Source organism: Periplaneta americana, chromosome 14, assembly GCF_040183065.1.
Source record: "Periplaneta americana isolate PAMFEO1 chromosome 14, P.americana_PAMFEO1_priV1, whole genome shotgun sequence".
NCBI lineage: Eukaryota > Metazoa > Arthropoda > Insecta > Blattodea > Blattidae > Periplaneta > Periplaneta americana.
In genome coordinates this window covers 57,081,527-57,100,819 of record NC_091130.1, presented here as the reverse complement: position 1 = coordinate 57,100,819, position 19,293 = coordinate 57,081,527, and the positions used below count along the sequence as shown (strand labels likewise).

Here is a 19,293-nt window from a genome sequence, read left to right as displayed (position 1 = left end):
TTATTCCTTTACATTATTATTAGTATTAGCATTAATAGGTTACTATACGTAAATATACAACAAAGTATAGTATATAATATTCAAGACCAATTAAATTATTGTCACTTCACTTCAAAGATTCCAGCGTACATATACTGTACTTCCTAAAGGTAGATAAATTAATAACCAATTGACTTTTGGTTGGAATTCGAATGAACTTCTGATTATCTTTTGAAATTAGTAAGGAAATGGATAATACAACTAGGCTAAAACTGAAATAATAATAAATCAACTTACAAAAATAATTTTGGTCCTTAAAAGCCATAAGTAATTTCACTTCTAGATACCTTTTTAAAGATTTCATTTGTTTGTAAATTGCTTAATAATGTTACACTTACACTTATTATTTCTGCAACTCCACGTCTGTCATTGAAAAAATGTATGATACATAACTGTGAAGTCTCTTTTTGGCTCTTGTGTCCTAAATTTAAATAAGAAGAAACAAGTGATTCAAGAAATGTGAGCTGGTGAAAATTAAATACTCAATTAATAAAACAATTACTACCAAAAGAGTATTTTATTAATTCTATACAAAGGATGGATTACACAGAACAGATGGCCAGAAATCATAGATTTATACACAACATACAGCATGAAACGATCATCAAAAAATGCTTTTTGTACACAATAACATCTTTCAAACGAAGTGAAATAGCCAATAAGTTCAATAAATATTATGCTAATAAGTAATAACTATAATTAATAATTATCTACAAGCTGTAAAAGGGAACAAAATAGTATATTGTTGAAATTAGGGGGTTATAGTTTATTACGTGTATTTATAATTTTAATTACTTTTTCTACATTTAATTATATTTTAATTTCTATTAGATTAGTTGGTGGTGTGGTTGTTAGTTTTATCTGTGTACGTCAGACTATTAAGGAAAAACTGAAAGAAATATTAAATCTACTTTATATAACAATATTTAATCAAGAACTGAATATTACTATTAATTTAATAACATAAGACCCAAAACATCTCCAAGTCCAGACAATACACATGCTGATTTTCTTAAACATGTTGGCGAACAAGCAAACTCATTACTTTTATCTTGTAATCTCATCTGAAATACAATATCTGTCTGGAGAAAATCTATCATAACATCAATTTTGAAAAGCAATTATTCAACTAATATCTTTTCGAGTTATCGACAGATACCACTTACTAGTATGATAGCCAAAATTATGGAAGAGATGATTTCATAGATTGAATTGGTTCCTGGAATCTAGTAACTAACTTTCATCTTATTGAGTTGACTTTAGAGAATTGCATTCAACAAATGGACAGATTTTAAATTTTAGTCAAGATATTAAAGATATTTTAAACAGAAAACAAAACACCTTAACAATTTTAATTTATTTTCAAGGATCGTATGGCTCTGTAGATATAAATCACTTAAGAAATTGCAAACTTAGGGTGTCCATGATAAAGTGTTACACTGGGCCTGTGACTTGATTATTTGATTCATTGTCACAAATATGTAAATAGAGACAGATTCATCTGGGCTTCCCACATTGTTGTTTTCAGGAATACATTTTCCAATATTAATGTCGATGGTCTAACTAAAGAAATAGATCTTATGATAATCTCATCATTTGCAGATAATATGGTTCTCTAGAACAAAAAATCACAGTCCACAAATATTAATAAACTGAGCCAAAATCCCAACAGACTTTTTGACTCTACTTGGAGAACTCAAACTTGCTCAATTAAGGGAAACTTTACTAATAAAACACAATCCCAAGTTATTTCAAAATGAATAGTATATAAGTTAACTTTAACAGATGATGTTAAGAAATGTGATACTTCTCCAGACATTTTAAAAATCATTAGAAACGATAAATGATCTGGTCAATGAGTGACTACATACAGTATTTTTTTATAGATGGGTCCTGTTTACCAAGCCATAGATGTGGTGTTGTAGTACAATACCAGTATATTCCCTTTTACAGGGAATTATATTCAAACACTTGTTTGCCCCATTTTAACCGTGACAACGCTTTTTAGTTTTTTAAACATTCTGGTTATTGTATTGTGTTTGTGTTTAGTGAAAGATTTTAGATAAGGGCGCAAATAGCCATAGTAGCTGACGCGCCCTTTTTAAACGCCACTAACTAACTAACTAACTAACTTCAAACACTGACTAATTTTGATAGTGAAAATTTAGATACACTTTTAAGCTTACAAAATCTCCAGTATCGACTTCATAAATCTGAGAAGGCTGTCATACTATCAGATTCAAAATCAGATATTCTTGCTGCAGTATTGGACGTAACAGCATGAAATCTCAATATATTACAGTGTTTTAATATTTTAAGCAAAATGGTCGAATTACATCGACGACTGGTACTTCCGTGGATCCATGAACTTTATGGAGTGGGAGGTAATGAGGTAGCTGAAAGGTAGCAAAATTACTGTAAGGTTATCTATACCTGCATCTTACCACACTGTTAAAAGAATAACAAGATCAGAACATGACAATGTGGTAACAAAAATCGGAATGATTCTAAAGCAAATGAAAAAATTGCAATAGGCCATCCACATCCACTCCACGATGGAGGAAAACCCTCAGAAGAAACCAACTAATCAGACCAAATGGGGGATCCAAACTACCCTCGAGTGCAGCTCTGAATTTGCAGGCCAACGAGTCTACCGACTAAGCTACATTGGTGGCTCCACTAAAAATATGAAGTACATGGCACTCAGATTATTAAATTGACAAACCTAAACAATTATTCATCAGTTAAGCTATAAAATATAATACATAGCAAGCAAGTTAATTCAATTTAAAAGTATAAACAATTCAATCAGTTGAATATACAGAAATTGATAATAAATATCATGCAAATTACTTCACATTACAAGCATAAACAATTCATCACTTGTGGTATACAGCCTACTATTTAATTTACAGCACATACAATTCATCAGTTAAGCTATAGGCCTACAGTCTACTATTCAATTTACAGCATATATAATTCATCAATTAAGTGAAACAAAAATATAGTACAATACATAGTAAAAATAATACACCTAATTTAATAACTGAACTTCTATGAAAATCTACAGTGGCAGTACTCATATTATCACAGGCCATGATTGTCTCAAATATTTACAAAGAACTGATATTTCAGAATCTCCCCATGCCATTTCTGAAATCTCAATGAAGATATGGATCATTGTCTTGACTGTTTAACTTTACACAGCTTTCAATCATCTGGTTAAATATTGGAGTGCAAGATAACAAATGACATCAACTGCTGAACACTTGGTATCAATCAACCAACAACTTCATTACATTAAAGGGGAAAAAAAACTGAAAGAATTAATTGTATATAGACACAACACATAAGATAAGGCCGCTTCAGAACAGTAATTGGCAAGGCTCTGTTGTTTTAGGATTCTTATGTAGATTCAATTTCACCTGAAAGAAAAAAGTAGCATCTATAAGTATGCCTAATTATGAGAAATAAGAGAAACGGTTGCAATAGTAGTAGTAGTAGTAGTAGTAGTAGTAGTAGTAGTAGTAATAATGATACTAATGGTAATAATGATACTAATGATAATAATGATAATAATAATAATAATAATAATAATAATAATAATAATAATGACTGTAAAGTATGGAAATTAATATTGCAATGTAATATCAAAAGGTGATTTCACACCATCAACTCTTATCATTTAGTACAACAAATCTATTATATTCAGTTGCAATCACCAGTAGCTGTTCTTTCCTCCATTTTGTTGTTGGCTGATTTTTCACAAGTCTGCTATGATATGCAGCACTATCCATGACAATAACGCATTGCCCTAATGTTCTCAGGTTAACAACTGTGTTTGCACCCACTTCTCAACTACAGGGCTATTCATAGCACTATGGTAGTCCTGACTTTTCTTTCAATTGCATGAAAAAATTAAATCAGCACCTGCAATAAAAATTATACCTGGGCATATAATTACGTCACATGAATTCACAGCTTTTAAATAAAGAAAATAAAACATAACATAACATGACATGACATGACATGAGATCCTCTTTGGTGAAAGGCTTTCCCACGTTTTTATTTAGTCACCAATTTTTATATTTTTGTACCCTGATTTAAAAAATTACTCTTGCCAAATTTATGTAAAATATAAATCAATATAACTTACCGAGTATAAATCCACCTTTCGTTCTGGCATCTAATCTTCCATCCTCATTTGTTGGTCTACGAATAACACCATTCATGTCACTGGAAACTTCACCTGGTTTATTTCATGAATAAGTGGGTGATCCTACTTAAAAAAACAGAGAGAGAAAAGCAATTCACATTGACACTCTAAGAGACACAAAAATTTTAAAGACAGGAAAACCGTTCAAGAATTTTATAACTAGCCTCCAGTTATAATATGAAACTATTAATTGCAAAACATGTTGTTCCCACCTGAATTCATTACCAGTAGCCTATATTAATTGCAATTTCATATTCCACATAAATGTTAACCTATTTGTTAGTCAAAAATTCAATCACTCAATGTCTCACAATACATTGAAATTTACCATTCATAAAAATCCAAGTCTCATCCAAGAATACTATGGGTTTAGGGTTCTCACGCTCCACATTTCTTATTTATTCTCTTAAAAACGAATAACATCACTTTCTCGTACATGTGTATAAGGATCCCCTTAGCTCCATAGAAATTTCATCTCTTTCAAAATTTTTTTCACCGATGATAAGGATACTCTAAATAAATATGTTTCATAATCATCATTCATATGTTCCAAAACTTTTGCTGCTGTTAGTACTTCCCCTGTAACAGTAAATGAAAATTATGCCATATTTTTATACATATGACTAATATCAGAATTACATTGCATAAATCAACACAATAATTCCTGTAACTTCCCTACCTGTACGTAACTTGTCATAAATAAATCTCGCAATTGCATCTTTCGTAAAATCATCAGCATCAGTCACTGGATGTTTACGTAGTCTAAGTTTTCCTGGTGTCACAAGTGGGGTCCCCTTCTGTGAATTTATCACTTTCGTGGCTGTAGTAAAGCCAAGCTGTAATAACAAACAATAACATAACACTTCTAAAAATTGTTATATCATAAAATTCATGCATGATACCAACATTTACAGCTATATGAATAGAAAATGATCAACATGTTAGGTTGGATCTACGATAGGTTTAAGTAGGCTAATATTTAGGTAATTCTCCAGAAAAGCTACATCAAAGAAGGCATAATTTTATTTTGTTTAATTGATTTCTGTGATATTTACATAGTGATGAACACGTGGTTTTAGTGCACAGCCACAAATACTTTCAGCACAAAAATCCTTTGACACTTACCTGTATATTCTAATGCATTGTTGTAGTCCCTCCCTCAAACTTGTTACTAATTACCAATATAACATACGAGAGGTCCAGGACGAAGAGAAATGGTTAGTTTCCCAGTAGTGCGTCCTCGTCCTCTCGAGTGTTATATCTTAACAAGTACGTTGGGTGGGGTAGCTTTTCTGAAGAAACACCATATTTAATATTACTTAGACCAGTCATGAATAAATTATTCAGCCAGAGTCAACGTTCCTATGCTTTATAGAGTATGTTATATAGTGATTATATAAAATTGAATTATTTTTAAGCACCATAACAGGCCAACATTCATGTAATATTTGCTGCAATATCAAGTTAATAATTACAATATGACTTGTATTTTCTTCGGCCGATGTGGCATGTAAATTGTGATCTGAACAGTTAATTTAATACCAAAAGAGAAAACTGAAAATTTACTTTCGTGCTGTTTGATTACTTGTTCGTCTAATTTGTAAATGTATTTAAGCTATCACCTACTGCAGTATTACAGTATCTTAAATGTATTTAGTTTGGCAATATGAAAATCACTGACTTGATTAAACATGTAGGCCTAACCTAAAAATTTGTTTTGTTTGATCACAATCATGAAATTATTAGTGCAAACTCCTAAAACTGAATACCACTTTGAAATGTATGCTTAAGAATACTTACTCCTAATAATTGTCCTATTCTGGTTGTAATTGCTGTCTCCGTTAGCATAATTCCTTCTTCATTATCTTCTTTCTTCAACTCATTATACACGTCAACTACAGATTTCTGAAGCGTACTCTGAATGCCACACATTTTCTTCCTTGGAGGAGTCACTGCAACACTATTTCATTTTTTTGACATAGTAATAAAAATCTAAACACGAAAGAAATTCATTAAAATTTGAAATAATATTTCTATCCATTACCCACGTGCATTATCATGCCCAAGTATATTATATTCATTCGTACTTATCTGACTATTCTTGAATTATAACCACAACGCAACACATAACATAACTATTATGTATTAATATTAATACTAATATTAATTAATTATTAATGAGTTCGAATTTCACTATCTTCCAGTAACCGGCTGAGAAATCTAGTACAATTTTAATTTCATGGAACTCCAGTACCGGCAAATATTGTCGATATTTGCCTCAGCTGCCAACATACCGGTTACAAAATCACTACCATTTATAGTATTTGTCAGTATCGAAATTCGAAACGAAGTTGGCAAACGAAAATTCAACCTTCAAACTAGAAAATCACCATAATCCACTAGCATTTGTAGCAATGGGGGAAAAATGGTTAGGTTTCACCCTTAGGGTATCAAGTTACCTGGTCTTCCCTATACTATGACGTCAAACAATGTGTGCGTATTGAACTGTAGTTGCGTATTAAGTATATATTGTGGGTGTGCTATTGTTTTCGTTTTGCAACACCAGGACCTAAAGATTACGAAATTAACTTCAGATTAATCTAATTGCTGGGAACTATTTTAAATAAAAAATGAAACGTGACAACACCTTTAGCCTTGTTAAGTTAATGTAGGCCTAACAAAAGGCATGCAAGTTATGGATAGGCTATATAACATACTACAAAATTGACAATACATCAAAATATGACCAATATTTACCAAGTTTGGAAGGAGGTGTAGCTGAAGCTGAAGGAAACTGTTCCATCATGGATGTATTTATGTCAGTATCTAAGGAAATAAATGATAAATTAAATTGAAGCAAGAATTGAACAGACTTTGTGCTCCATTCATTTCAAACTGCTCTTAACTGTACAAATTATAACTCATATAAATGTTAAGTAATAGTAACAATCCAAAAGTTTAATGCTGCAACAAATTTGATTGTGTTAATCTGAATTGTTCGTTGTAATGTAATATAAAATATTTTTTTGCTAATAGGCTGGGCCATAGAGGACAACTGACACTAACAGAAAGGGATAATCAGCAGAGGTGTTGGATATTAAAGAGAAGTCAGTAAGAGGGAATGATGGTGTACTTCGTGCCAGGGAGACTTGTTAGGATATCAGTTGCAATATTGATCGTCTGGTTCAAAAGTGCGACAACTCAAAAAAACAAGTTTTGAGATATCTTCAGTTGAAAGTTTCAAATAAATCCCCTAAAAAGGGACAGATTTGTGGTTCATAACCACGACAATTAGAAATGAGTCAGTATTCAGGACGAGTATATCACGATCTTCCAGTTCATTATTAATAGATTTCGAAATGTAGTAATAATGAATTAATAAAGTCCATAGTTATAATTACTTCTAAAGCAGTTTATTTCGTTTTTATTCTTTTTGGTTGTAAATATGACTTATCTCAATATTGAATCGGAAAGAGCTCTAAAAGGGGCTTTCAGTAGTATAAATAACTAAAAAAATGGCAATTTTTGAGTTGTCGCACTTTTGAACTGGACGATCGATATATAACAAGATAAACACCCTTCCCTGTAGTTAAGAGGATTTGTTATTATTCGCTACTGTAAAAGAATGAAGTATGAAAACTGCAGACATGTGGCAGAGGGCAATTAACTTAAATGATTACTAGCATGTTACCAGGCTCACAAGACAGTATCGCTTACCTTCAGCTGTGGGAACCACATTGAATAGGAGTGATGGTTGCTGAGAGCCCCTCAGCTGTTCACCAATCATACTGTTCCCTGTAATAATCACAAAAAAAACGAAACATAATTAATTATGTATTTTGAAACATGTAATGTAAGAACAACTGATGAGAAACTAAGGCATTCCTTGAAATCCATAAACTTGACTAAGTGGAATAATTACCTTGTTGGCATGCATCTTTATTCATCCCGGCATATGCCGTTGAAGCAGTAATCTTTGAAGCTGGAGTACTCATAGGAGCAGGAATTGTTTGAGGCATAGCTGCCAAGCCTGCAGCCTGCTCAGTTGCAGCTTGTAAACCTATTAGACTATGCGTACCTGAAAATAAAGAAAAGAGTAATGAAATCGGAAATTTTAAACATGAATGACATAAAAACATTACTAGTGTATTAATTACCTTCAGCAGCTGCAGAATCAATCTTCGCCCTCCTAGCATACGTCCGCAAAGTCTTGTGATGTCTGAAAGTTGGGGTAGACCCAGGTGATAAGGTCGCTCGAGGCATAAGTGGGCTAGATGGTGGGCTCCGGATTTTAGGGTTTGATGGCACCACTAATCCATTAGCATGAACAGTGGGCACTGCAGTTTGCTTAAGTATCACTTTTTGTGAAGAGCTATAATAGTCAGACTCAATGAAGTGGTCCATGCAGATTCTCAACCTGTGTGTGGCATCTGCGGCAACTCGATACTGGTTCTCTAGCCCAGAAAATCGGAGCCACTTCCAACACCTAAAGCAAAGGATTACAATTACTAATGAGATAAAGTAGAAGAAATATTGAATAGAAATCATGCAAAAATTGGGGAAAAAAATAATAACTTATCTGCTGCATTTGTGTTATTTTAAGAGATGTCTAATGCGCATCACTAGGTGGTGAGTGACCATAGGAAAACTGGTAGCAGCAACAGATATTGGGTACAAACTAAATTAAATATTAGGCCTAAGCTTATTATTATTATTATTATTATTATTATTATTATTATTATTATTATTATTATTATTACACATGATTGAGAATTTCTCCAGAATGGCTAACTACATCAAAGAAGGCATAATTTTATTTTCCATAACTGTGAGATGTTTATACTAAAAACCACGTGGTTTTAGTTTGCAGCCATGTGGCCTAATGCTACAATTCAGGTTTACAAGGTTTCATTTTCAGCCTTCTTGCTCTTTTTCGTCAATATTTCACATTTCGTTACAGTTTGACTGAATTTCGGAACCATCTAAATTTATACTCCTACTATAATCCTAAATAAATTAGCAGAAAGCAATGCACAGCTCGTCTAACCTACTTCACCAAAAAGTACATTGTTTTCAAGTGTAAGGTTTAGGCTACACAGGACACAATAATAATACTAAAGCTTACCTCATAGGTTCCTGAGGAAAATAGAAAAAATGCTTCCCTCCCACAGTATTAACAGTCTTGCATCCAGGCGCTGAGCATCTTCCTCGAATCTTTTGCATTTTTCTGGCATCCATCTTGCCTTCATAACGCTGTTGGCTGGTCACCGGCCAACGTTCTGACTACTTCGTATCGGAAAGTGGAGAACGCTGGTTCTCACGTAGTTCTATGATTTACCACCTACGACGTCGGGCGCTGATCACCTTATTTCAGAATACCGCATCTAGATTGTGCTGAACGCAGTTTCGCATCCTATTATATATTTATCCATGATTGAAGTTTGAATTCTTCGAGGTAGATGGTACAACAACATTAAAGTTAGTATTATTGCCACTATTGCTAATAGATGATGCACTGCTCTGCGGGACGTACGTGGGAGCATCAATATCATCAAAATGTTTCAGAATCTCATTTTCACTGTCACTGGAAATTTTGCTGCACGAAGTACTGAAGTTTGAATTCTTGGAGGTAGATGGTGCAGCAACATTAAAGTTAGTACTACTGCCACTATTGCTAATAGATGATGCACTGCTCTGCGAGACGTACGTGGGAGCATCAATATCATCAAAATGTTTCAGAATCTCATTTTCACTGTCACTGGGAATTTTTCTGCATGAAGTATTGAAGTTTGAATTAATTATTCCTGAAAAAGATTGTATAATATAAAAGCAGCTTGTGTCTGCGTAGTGATTTTTATTTATTTATTAAATTTATTCATTAATTCATTTATTGTGATTCAAGCTTAACACACTACCTTCAGTATGAGTTATATAATCCAATATACCTTCACATCCTGTATAAATATTTGAAAGCTCGTAAGCTCCTGCTGATGATTCAATTTCAGTGGGCAAACTGATGGCCGATGAATTACTGTCAAATGGATCCAAAGCCTAAAATGAATAAACAGGATTTAGGGAGCCCAGATTCTTTAATTAGTTAATTATAATAAATTATAAATTATAATAATCATCTTCTATAATTGAAGGGTCCCCTGGAACAACGTTGTATATCACTTTTTGGCGAAATTTAGTTATCCATGTAGAAATGTTGTACATCAAGACTAGAATTCACTGTTGCAAGCAGTATGTTGCTATTCCATCTGTTGTTAGTTTTGTAGAATTTTAAAACTCGGCTTCCCTGGAACAACTTTGTATATCATTACAATATGGCGGAAGTGAATAACATTTATCTTTCTCCAAGTGCACTAAAAGTGAGTAATAAAGGGAAGAAACGTGAAGTGAACGCCGAAAAATGGAATTGTAATTTAAGGAAAGTCCTAAGGAATAGTGGCAAACCATATACAACGAAAAAAGGAATACAGATCGAAGAGAAATCACATCCAATTGTGGTAAGTGGAAGAACGTTGTATATCAATCACGTGCTAGTATTATAGTATGTTTTTTCTTTGTTTGGTTCTATTTGTTGAAATTAATTAATTATGTTTCTTAAAAGTTACATAATATATTCTCTGTATAGATACAACTATAATACAAGGAAAAACAGGTACCAGGCGCAGTGGCGGCTCGTGATAAAATATTATATGTGTTCACAATTTTGTGTTCCAAAATCGAAGAGAATTTGAAATCGTATGTTTAGCCTAATATAAAATGTTATGATTCCAATGTTTTACTATCGAAAAAACCGTATATAAATTCAAAAGAACATATAATAATAATAATAATAATAATAATAATAATAATAATAATAATAATAATGATAATAAAGAAACCCAATCTTTTTATTTCCATTTTTTCCTGGTAAGCCAGTTTACCCAGTTCTTTACTGTTCAAAATTGCTTGAACAGAGTTCATTATTTACGTTTGTTAAAAATGAATACATACCACAATGCCGTTATTTACAAAAGCGTGTGTTCAGTAATATATTTTGATTCACAACACACTGATACACTATAGCCTATATCAGTACTGTAATCCCATTTGCATAGATTGATTACTATAAATACATGCCAGTAAATATTATTTTTAAATATTAGACACTACAATACAGATACTTAAATTCATACCACCACCACATTCAGCCTGCACGTGTTTGAAAGCCAAACTATGCTATTATGCCGACACTGAAGTGTAGTAATTCACAAACTACACTCTCGTAGCAGCACTGTACACACATCCACATAAAGTAAACGTTCCGACAGTGAGAAATGCTGACACCTACAGGCTAGAATACAGACTATTAAATTTCTTCCTCGAGATATAGCACGTGAACGATAGCATCGATCACCTGACATCTGTAGGATAGATTCACTGTTCACTTAATGCTTTGTGCTCTTGATGAGTCATAAGCGGCCAGCGAAAGACAATTTTCTCCCGCGCATGCGTGAAATTCCTGTAACCTTCTTGGAAAGAGCACGGCTTGTACGTGAACGGATGTTGCCAAGTTTACATAAGAAGTTTATGTAAGATGCGGGAAGTTTAAAATACCCGATTCTGATATACATTCCCACTACGTCAATACGGTATTAAATAACAAAACTAGTCGTGCATTAATGGAAACAATGTGTTCACGTGCTCTTATGCTCTTATTGACGCACCGCCACTGACCAGGCGAATGGAAATATGTAATAGGTGAGGCATGTATAGTAAGACCTTTCACTGTTAAAGAGATGTAGCAGGCAGACTTTTTAGACTTAAGTCAGAATCAGACATGCAGCGGGATCCTGAACTGAAAATAACTCAAGTAATGTGGCTAAAGCTAGTTCATATGACCCAGAGGCAATTTTTGTGAGGGCTAGTCACAATGTGCTACAGTCATGGCATCGTTATTCCCTCTTGAAGAAGAAACGGGTTAACCAGGCACATATTAGTTTCCCCAAACCTACTGTAAATTTCCCTCCATTGTAGTCAGAATGGCTCCCTATTTCAGCTGAGAAAAAAAAAGGATCTAATAGCTATGAATTTTTTTTATTTTAGTAGATTATTTTACAGCGCTTTATCGATATCTTAGGTTATTTAGCGTCTGAATGAGATGGTGATAATGCCAGTGAAATGAGTCAGGGGTCCAACACCGAAAGTTACCCAGCATTTGCTCATATTGGGTTGAGGGAAAACCCCGGAAAAACCTCAACGAGGTAACTTACCCCAACCGGGAATCGAACCCGGGCCACCTGGTTTCGCGGCTAGACGCGCTAACCGTTACTCCACAGATGTGGACAATAGCTGTGAATGAATATCTCAAGCTTATATCGTGGATTTTATGAATCACTGCCATCAAAATAAAAAAAATATGAACCTAGATTCTAAAATAACACCCTATTGCTTTAGGCCTTGATACTGTATAAACAACGATATACAACGTTTTGTGTATGTTAGTGATATACAACATTATTGCTTTAGGCCTTGATACTCTATAAACTAATTTGTGGTATATTCTTTGAATGATCGCTATTTTTTTTTTATTTTCATACTTTAATTCATGTAAGTTTTTGTTTAACTACTATAGTTGCAAAAATCATGCCAATCTGGGCATATAGTGAAAAAGATTAGTTGTCTTTAACTCCAATTTTTTATTGTCTCATTGCAAAATTTCTGTATGACATTTTATTGTAAGTGTAAATATTATTATATCTGTGTGTAAAATGTGATAATAAAATGTTTTTGATATACAACGTTTTGTGTATGTTAGTGATATACAACATTATTCCAGGGAAGCTATAGGTTTTGGCTTCTTGTATGAGAAATATGAAAACCTGAAAGTGACAAATTATCTGAGGTAAGACGAAAAGTGCTTAAAAACATTTTCTGGCCAAAATGAGGTAAAATATAAATGTTTTATGTGTGCTGTATGGTTTTTTAATTCCCGTAAAGTTGTGAAAAGTGATATACAACGTTGTTCTGGGGAACCCTTCAATTATATGAGAGAAGAGGATAGCTACTATTATTATTATTATTATTATTATTATCATCATCATCATTATACAGCTCACCTGTAATTCAACATAAGAAGGCTCGGGACAGCTCTCGCTGGTAACCCCTCACTTTCACAACTATTGACACTTTTTAATGCTAGAAGCAGCATACGTTTTCCTCTGCTTACTCCATCCATGATGTGCTTCTAACTAAAATACTTTATCAAGAATCCTGATCTTGACAATGATCAGGTGTTTGTGTAATAAAATTAATCAGAAGGAAATAGCAAAATTAAACTTGAATCATTGTTGAACAGCTCCAGCCAATATACTAATGTCAAAACTGAGAGCTAAAATAGCTTATGTGGACTTACATTTGCTCCCTGCAAAAATTATTAGAGCCAAATATTAGTAAGTGGACTTACTTCAATTTGGTTCTAAAGTGAGTTGGACTTGCATCATTGTAATCTTGTTTATTTCGTTTATTATAGATTTGTTGCATTGTGCCACTCATGCATCACAATAAGAGCACTTCAAATGTGTAATAATATCATTTTCGAAAAAAATAGACTTTCGCCACTCTAGCTCTCAGGTACAGATTTTCAAAGTCCACTTCGGGTTGCGGCGATGTTACACGATGCATGTGCTTGTACAAGCAGTTCCGGAACTATGGAAGTGTTCCATATCTGCGCCTCGTAGACCAGCGGTATAGTGCTTGTTTAATGATTCAAAGGTTGTGGGTTCGGGCCTTCTTCAAGTTTTCATTCTATTTTTGAATCGTTCTTTAGCGATGTAAATGATATTCAAATTATCATTTATATTCAGTTATAGTTCTTTATGGATATCACGTTATTTATATTTTGTTATCGTTCTTTAGAGATATGAATAAAATTCAAGTCATCATTTGTATTCTGTTATCGTTTTATAACGATATGCATAATAATAATTATTATTGTATCTCCAATGGGGTTAGCCCTATTTTTCATATGTATGTTAGGGCTATAGTTTTATACACAAAAAACATAAGCATAAAGAGAAATGGAAAAGAAAATTAAATTAGCTTACGCGATGTAAACAAAACATAAACAATCCATAAATTAGGCATTGCAATTGCAAAACAAATATCAGTTATCAATTTGAAACATAAAAAAACATTAACAACACACATACGTAACACTTCTATAACACAAATATGCAGTTTTCCGTACCATACATAATAAATTAATACACAATAGTCACACAAACATAATCAAACTATAATTACGACATTGCGACGACTTCAAGCATCCCATAACTGACTCACATACATAACAAATCCGTTACAAGACATACACTTCAACATAGTAACCACACTTTTAAAAGTTACAAATTTGGCTCCAAGAAGAATAAATAGGACACTGTTACTAATTACTATTTTTCTACAATTTCTTAAATACATCTGTAATAAATCTGTGAAATTCTGATATGTATAATATTCACGTTTTTAATATTGTTATTGTTCTTTAGCGATATAAATAATATTCAAGTTATCATTTATATTCTGTTTTCTTTCATTAGCATTATAAAACAATATTCAAGTTATTTATATTGTTATTGTTCTTTCACAATATAAATAATCTGTATTTTATGTAAGTAATTATTATAACACAAATAACCATCTTTCTTTGTAAAATAGGTTATTTTATTTAGATAATTAAATACGTATTATATAATATATTAATTAAACAAACCGATATTTATCATATATATTGTGTTATCGTTCTTTAGTGATACTGTATAAATAATATTCAAGTTATTTATATTGTAATCGTTCTTTAGCGATATAAATAACATAAATTTAATATTAGGTTGGAACAATCCAGTTGCATAATACTGGTATTAGTTTTTCTTTTTGTTCTATTACATTGTACTATCTTGAACCACAATAAAATGAAAAGGAGTAACGAGGAATTAAACCTGAGACGTTGACATCTAAATTCCGACGTTCGTCCGCTGAGCTACGAGGGCAAAAGTGTGGAAACATTTTCGGAAAAATTGGCCCAATCACACTTACGATTTTCTGATGATTCGTAGAAGCTAGTCCAGGATGCGGGGGGCAAAGGCTAATTGGGATTTCCCGGTCTGTGATCGGGTCAAACATCCTGATAGAATTAATATTTAACCCTTGCCGTGACTTTCGGTGAAGTCCGGAGGGCCCAATTAGCAAATCCACTCTCCTCATCTCCACGCTTGGGCCCCCTGGAATTTAATAAGATGCGAAAGAGATAGTGGTGTGCGGAAAGCAACGGGATGTTACCGCATTTAGGCCTATCCTTCCCAAGAAAAACAGCAAACATGAACAAAGGAAGCTTTTAATAGAAGAAGAAAGATCTTCTGTGGACCTCTGGAAAAAGAACTAAGGAAGAGACTAGTGAAGTGCTTTGTGTGGAGTGTGGCATTGTATGGGGAAGGAACATGGACATTACGACGAAATGAAGAGAAACGAATTGAAGCATTTGAAATGTGGATGTGGAGAAGAACGGTGGGTGTGAAGTGGACAGACAGAATAAGAAATAAAATTGTGTTTGAGAAAGTGAGTGAAGAAAGAATGATGCTGAAACTGATTAGAAAGAGAAAAAGGAATTGGTTGGGTCTCTGGTTGAAAAGAATAATAGACATTAGGATATGTGGATCATATGCGGAGACTAAAAGGAAGGCAGAAAATAAGAAAGATTGGAGATTGCTGGGTTTGCAATGAAAGACCTGCCCATGGACAGAACACTTATGTATGTATGTTCAGAATGCCTGGAATATCGTGTCTAAGAACAGTCGCTATTTGCAAAGACTAGTCAATTCCATGCCCACTCGACTGCAAGATCAAATATTGAATTGTGGCTTTTTGTTTTGTTTTTTGAAAGCTTAATTGTTTGAATGTTTTAAGGCCGACGCCAGTAAATTAGTTTTGTTTATGCCACGAAAGATTTTATTGAGAATAAAATCTTTTTTCTTTCCATTTGCAGCCACAATATCATAATGATAAATTCATGGCATAATATATTAATGAACCTGATGTTAATTACTAAAATAATCGTAAAAGAGAAAGGCGCCATTATGTATAGTTTGTCTCTCTCAAAAACAGAACAAAAAAGAACATAAAAAGCACGAGGTTGTAGTCGAACGCATTACCTCATGAATAAGAGACCTGAACGCTACGGTTACGCTATCGAATAACACACAGTATACTTCAATTATAACTAGATATCAGGCAACGTGGTCCAACAACACGTAACATCGTCTGTCTCCGAATTGTAGCGAAGATACCCGAAGGGAACTTTGTTTCAGGAGAGCGGCCACTTTTTCTTTTGACAGCTGTACAAGAACGCCTGAAATATGCAAAAATATGCACAATTAATTTGGAATATTCGTCATTACAATAGTTCAAAACGTGTATAAAGTGATTTTGTATGACTTCCATATGGACAGTAAAACTGCAATTGCATACGAATCGTTGCCCTATTAATGTTATCACTGAAAGCCAGTGAATGTAGTGACACATGCTTAACGATCAAGTTTATTTTTATGTTGCAGAGTTCTCGGAATCCAGGCCAGCTCACATCGCCAGCTCCCATGCATTATCCCATGCCAGTGATCCCATGGCAGTTTCCATGCCACGTCCCATTACCAGCTCCCATGCCACATGTATTGCGAGGACCCATGCCAGATCCATTGTAAGGTCTCATGCGAGCTCTCATGCCAGCGATTCCATGTCAGCTACCATACTAGATCTCATGTCAGACCCCATGCCAGCTCCCATGCCAGCGCCCCTGGCAGGTCCCATGCTAGATACTCTGCCTCTTGAAATTAAATTTGCCATGCTTCGTGTCACGATAAGTGACTGTGTAAGTGACTTAGATGTCATACGAGTTCCCCTGCCAGGTCCCATGCCAGCCACCCTGCCAGCTCCCATGCCAGCCCCCATGCCATCTATGGCGGCTCCCCTGCCAGGTCACATGCCAGTCTCCCTCCCAGGACCCATGCCAGCCACCCTGCCAGTTGACATTCAATTTGCCATGCTACGTGCCATAAGTCCCTCCATAGATGCCTTAAATGTCAGGATAGGTCCCATGCCAGCTCGTATTCAAGATGACATGCCAGGCCTCATGCCAGCCCCCACGACAGCTCCCATGGCAGATCCCCTGCCATGTACCATGCCAGCTCCCCTGCCATGTACCATGCCAGCCCCCCTGCCATTTCCCATGCCAGCCACCCTGGCAGTTGACATTCAATTTGCCATGCTTCGTGCCAGGATACGAGATCCCATAGATGTCTTCGATATCAGGCTAAGTACCATGCCAGCTCGCATTCCAGCTGACATGCCAGCTCCAATGCAATCTCCCATGCCAGACCCCATGCCAGGTTCCATGCCAGCCCCCCTGCAAGTTGATATTCAAATTGTCATGGTATATGCCAAGATAAGTCACTGTATAGGTGCCTTAGATGTAATGCTAGGTCCCATGCCAGCTACCATTCCAGCTGACATTCTACCTGCTATGCTAGCTCTTATGCCAGCTGTAATGCCACCTGCCATACTAGGTGTCACTGTAGATAACATACCACCAGAAATGCTGTTTCCCATACCAGCTGCCGATCTACTTAACATGACAGCCTCGATCATAACTGCCGTGGCAGCTCCCATGCTAGCCCACATGATAACTCACATGCCAGCCACCATGCCAGCTATCATGCCAGATTCCAGGCCAGCCATGCTTCGCGCAAGGAAAAGTGCCTGTATCAGAGCCTTAGATCTCAGACTAGGTCCCATGCCATCTCGCATTCCAGCTGACATGCGATCTCCCATGTCAGCTCAAATACCATCTCCCATGCCAGACTCAGTGTCGGGTTCCATGCCAGCCCCTCTGCAAGATGAAATTCAAATTGTCATTGTATATGCCAGGAGAAGTCACTGTATAGGTGCCTCACATGTAATGCTAGGTACTATTCCAGCTGTCATGCTACCTGCTATGTTATCTCTTATGCCAGCTGTCGTGCCACCTCCAATACTAGGGGTCATTGTAGATAACATATCGCTAGCCATGCTGTTTGCCATGCCAGCTGACATACCAGCTGCCGTTCTAGTTAACATGCCAGCCTCGATCCTAAGTGACGTGGCAGCTCCCATACTAACCCATATGATAGATCCCATGCTAGCCACCATGCCAACTATCATGCCAGATTCCATGCCAGCCCTCCTGCCAGGTCCCACGACAGCTCCCACGCTTTCACATATGACAGCGCTCATGCCAGCCCCCCTGCCACGTCCCATGCCAGCCACTCTGCCACGTGCTATTCTATTTGCCAAACTTCGTGCCAGGAAAACTGCCTGTATAAGAGGCTTAGATCTCTGCCTAGGTCCCATGGCAGCTCGCATTCAAGCTGACATGCCAGCTCTAATGTCAGCTCAAATGCCATCTCTCATGCCAGACCCCATGCCAGGTTCCATGCCAGCCCCCCTACAAGTTGACATTCAAATTGTCATCGTATATGCCAGGATAATTCACTGTATAGGTGCCTTACATGTAATGCTAGGTCCCATGCCACTTCCCATTCCACCTAACAGGCTACCTGCTATGCTAGCTCTTATGCCAGCTGTCTTTCCACCTGCCATATTAGGTGTAAATGTGAATAACATATCACAAGACATGCTGTTTGCCATGCGAGATGACATACCAGCTGCCATTCTAATTAACATGCTAGCCTCGATCGTATCTGCCGTGGCAGCTCCCATGCTAGCCCATATAACAGCTCCCGTGCTAGTCACTATGCCAGCTATCATGCCAGATTCCATGCCAGCTCCCACGCATTCCAACATGACAGTGCTCATGCCAGACCTCCTGCCACGTCCCATACCATGCACTCTGCCACTTGTTATTCAATTTACTATGCTTTGTGCCAGGAAACGTGCCTGTATAAGAGCCTTAGATTTCAGCCTAGTTCCCATGCGAGCTCGCATTCCTGCTCAAAACCCCCCTA

The 19,293-nt window shown here is 35.6% G+C and overlaps 1 long non-coding RNA gene across 1 annotated transcript; it reads right to left on the bottom strand.

Moving 5' to 3' along the window:
• Positions 1 to 580: 580 nt before the first annotated feature.
• On the bottom strand, positions 581 to 4,481 carry LOC138713321 (uncharacterized). The gene is made up of 3 exons (XR_011335841.1): positions 4,196 to 4,481; positions 3,762 to 3,969; positions 581 to 3,464 (listed from the first exon to the last, which is right to left on the bottom strand). It is a non-coding gene; the product is annotated as an uncharacterized lncRNA (long non-coding RNA).
• Positions 4,482 to 19,293: the final 14,812 nt, after the last annotated feature.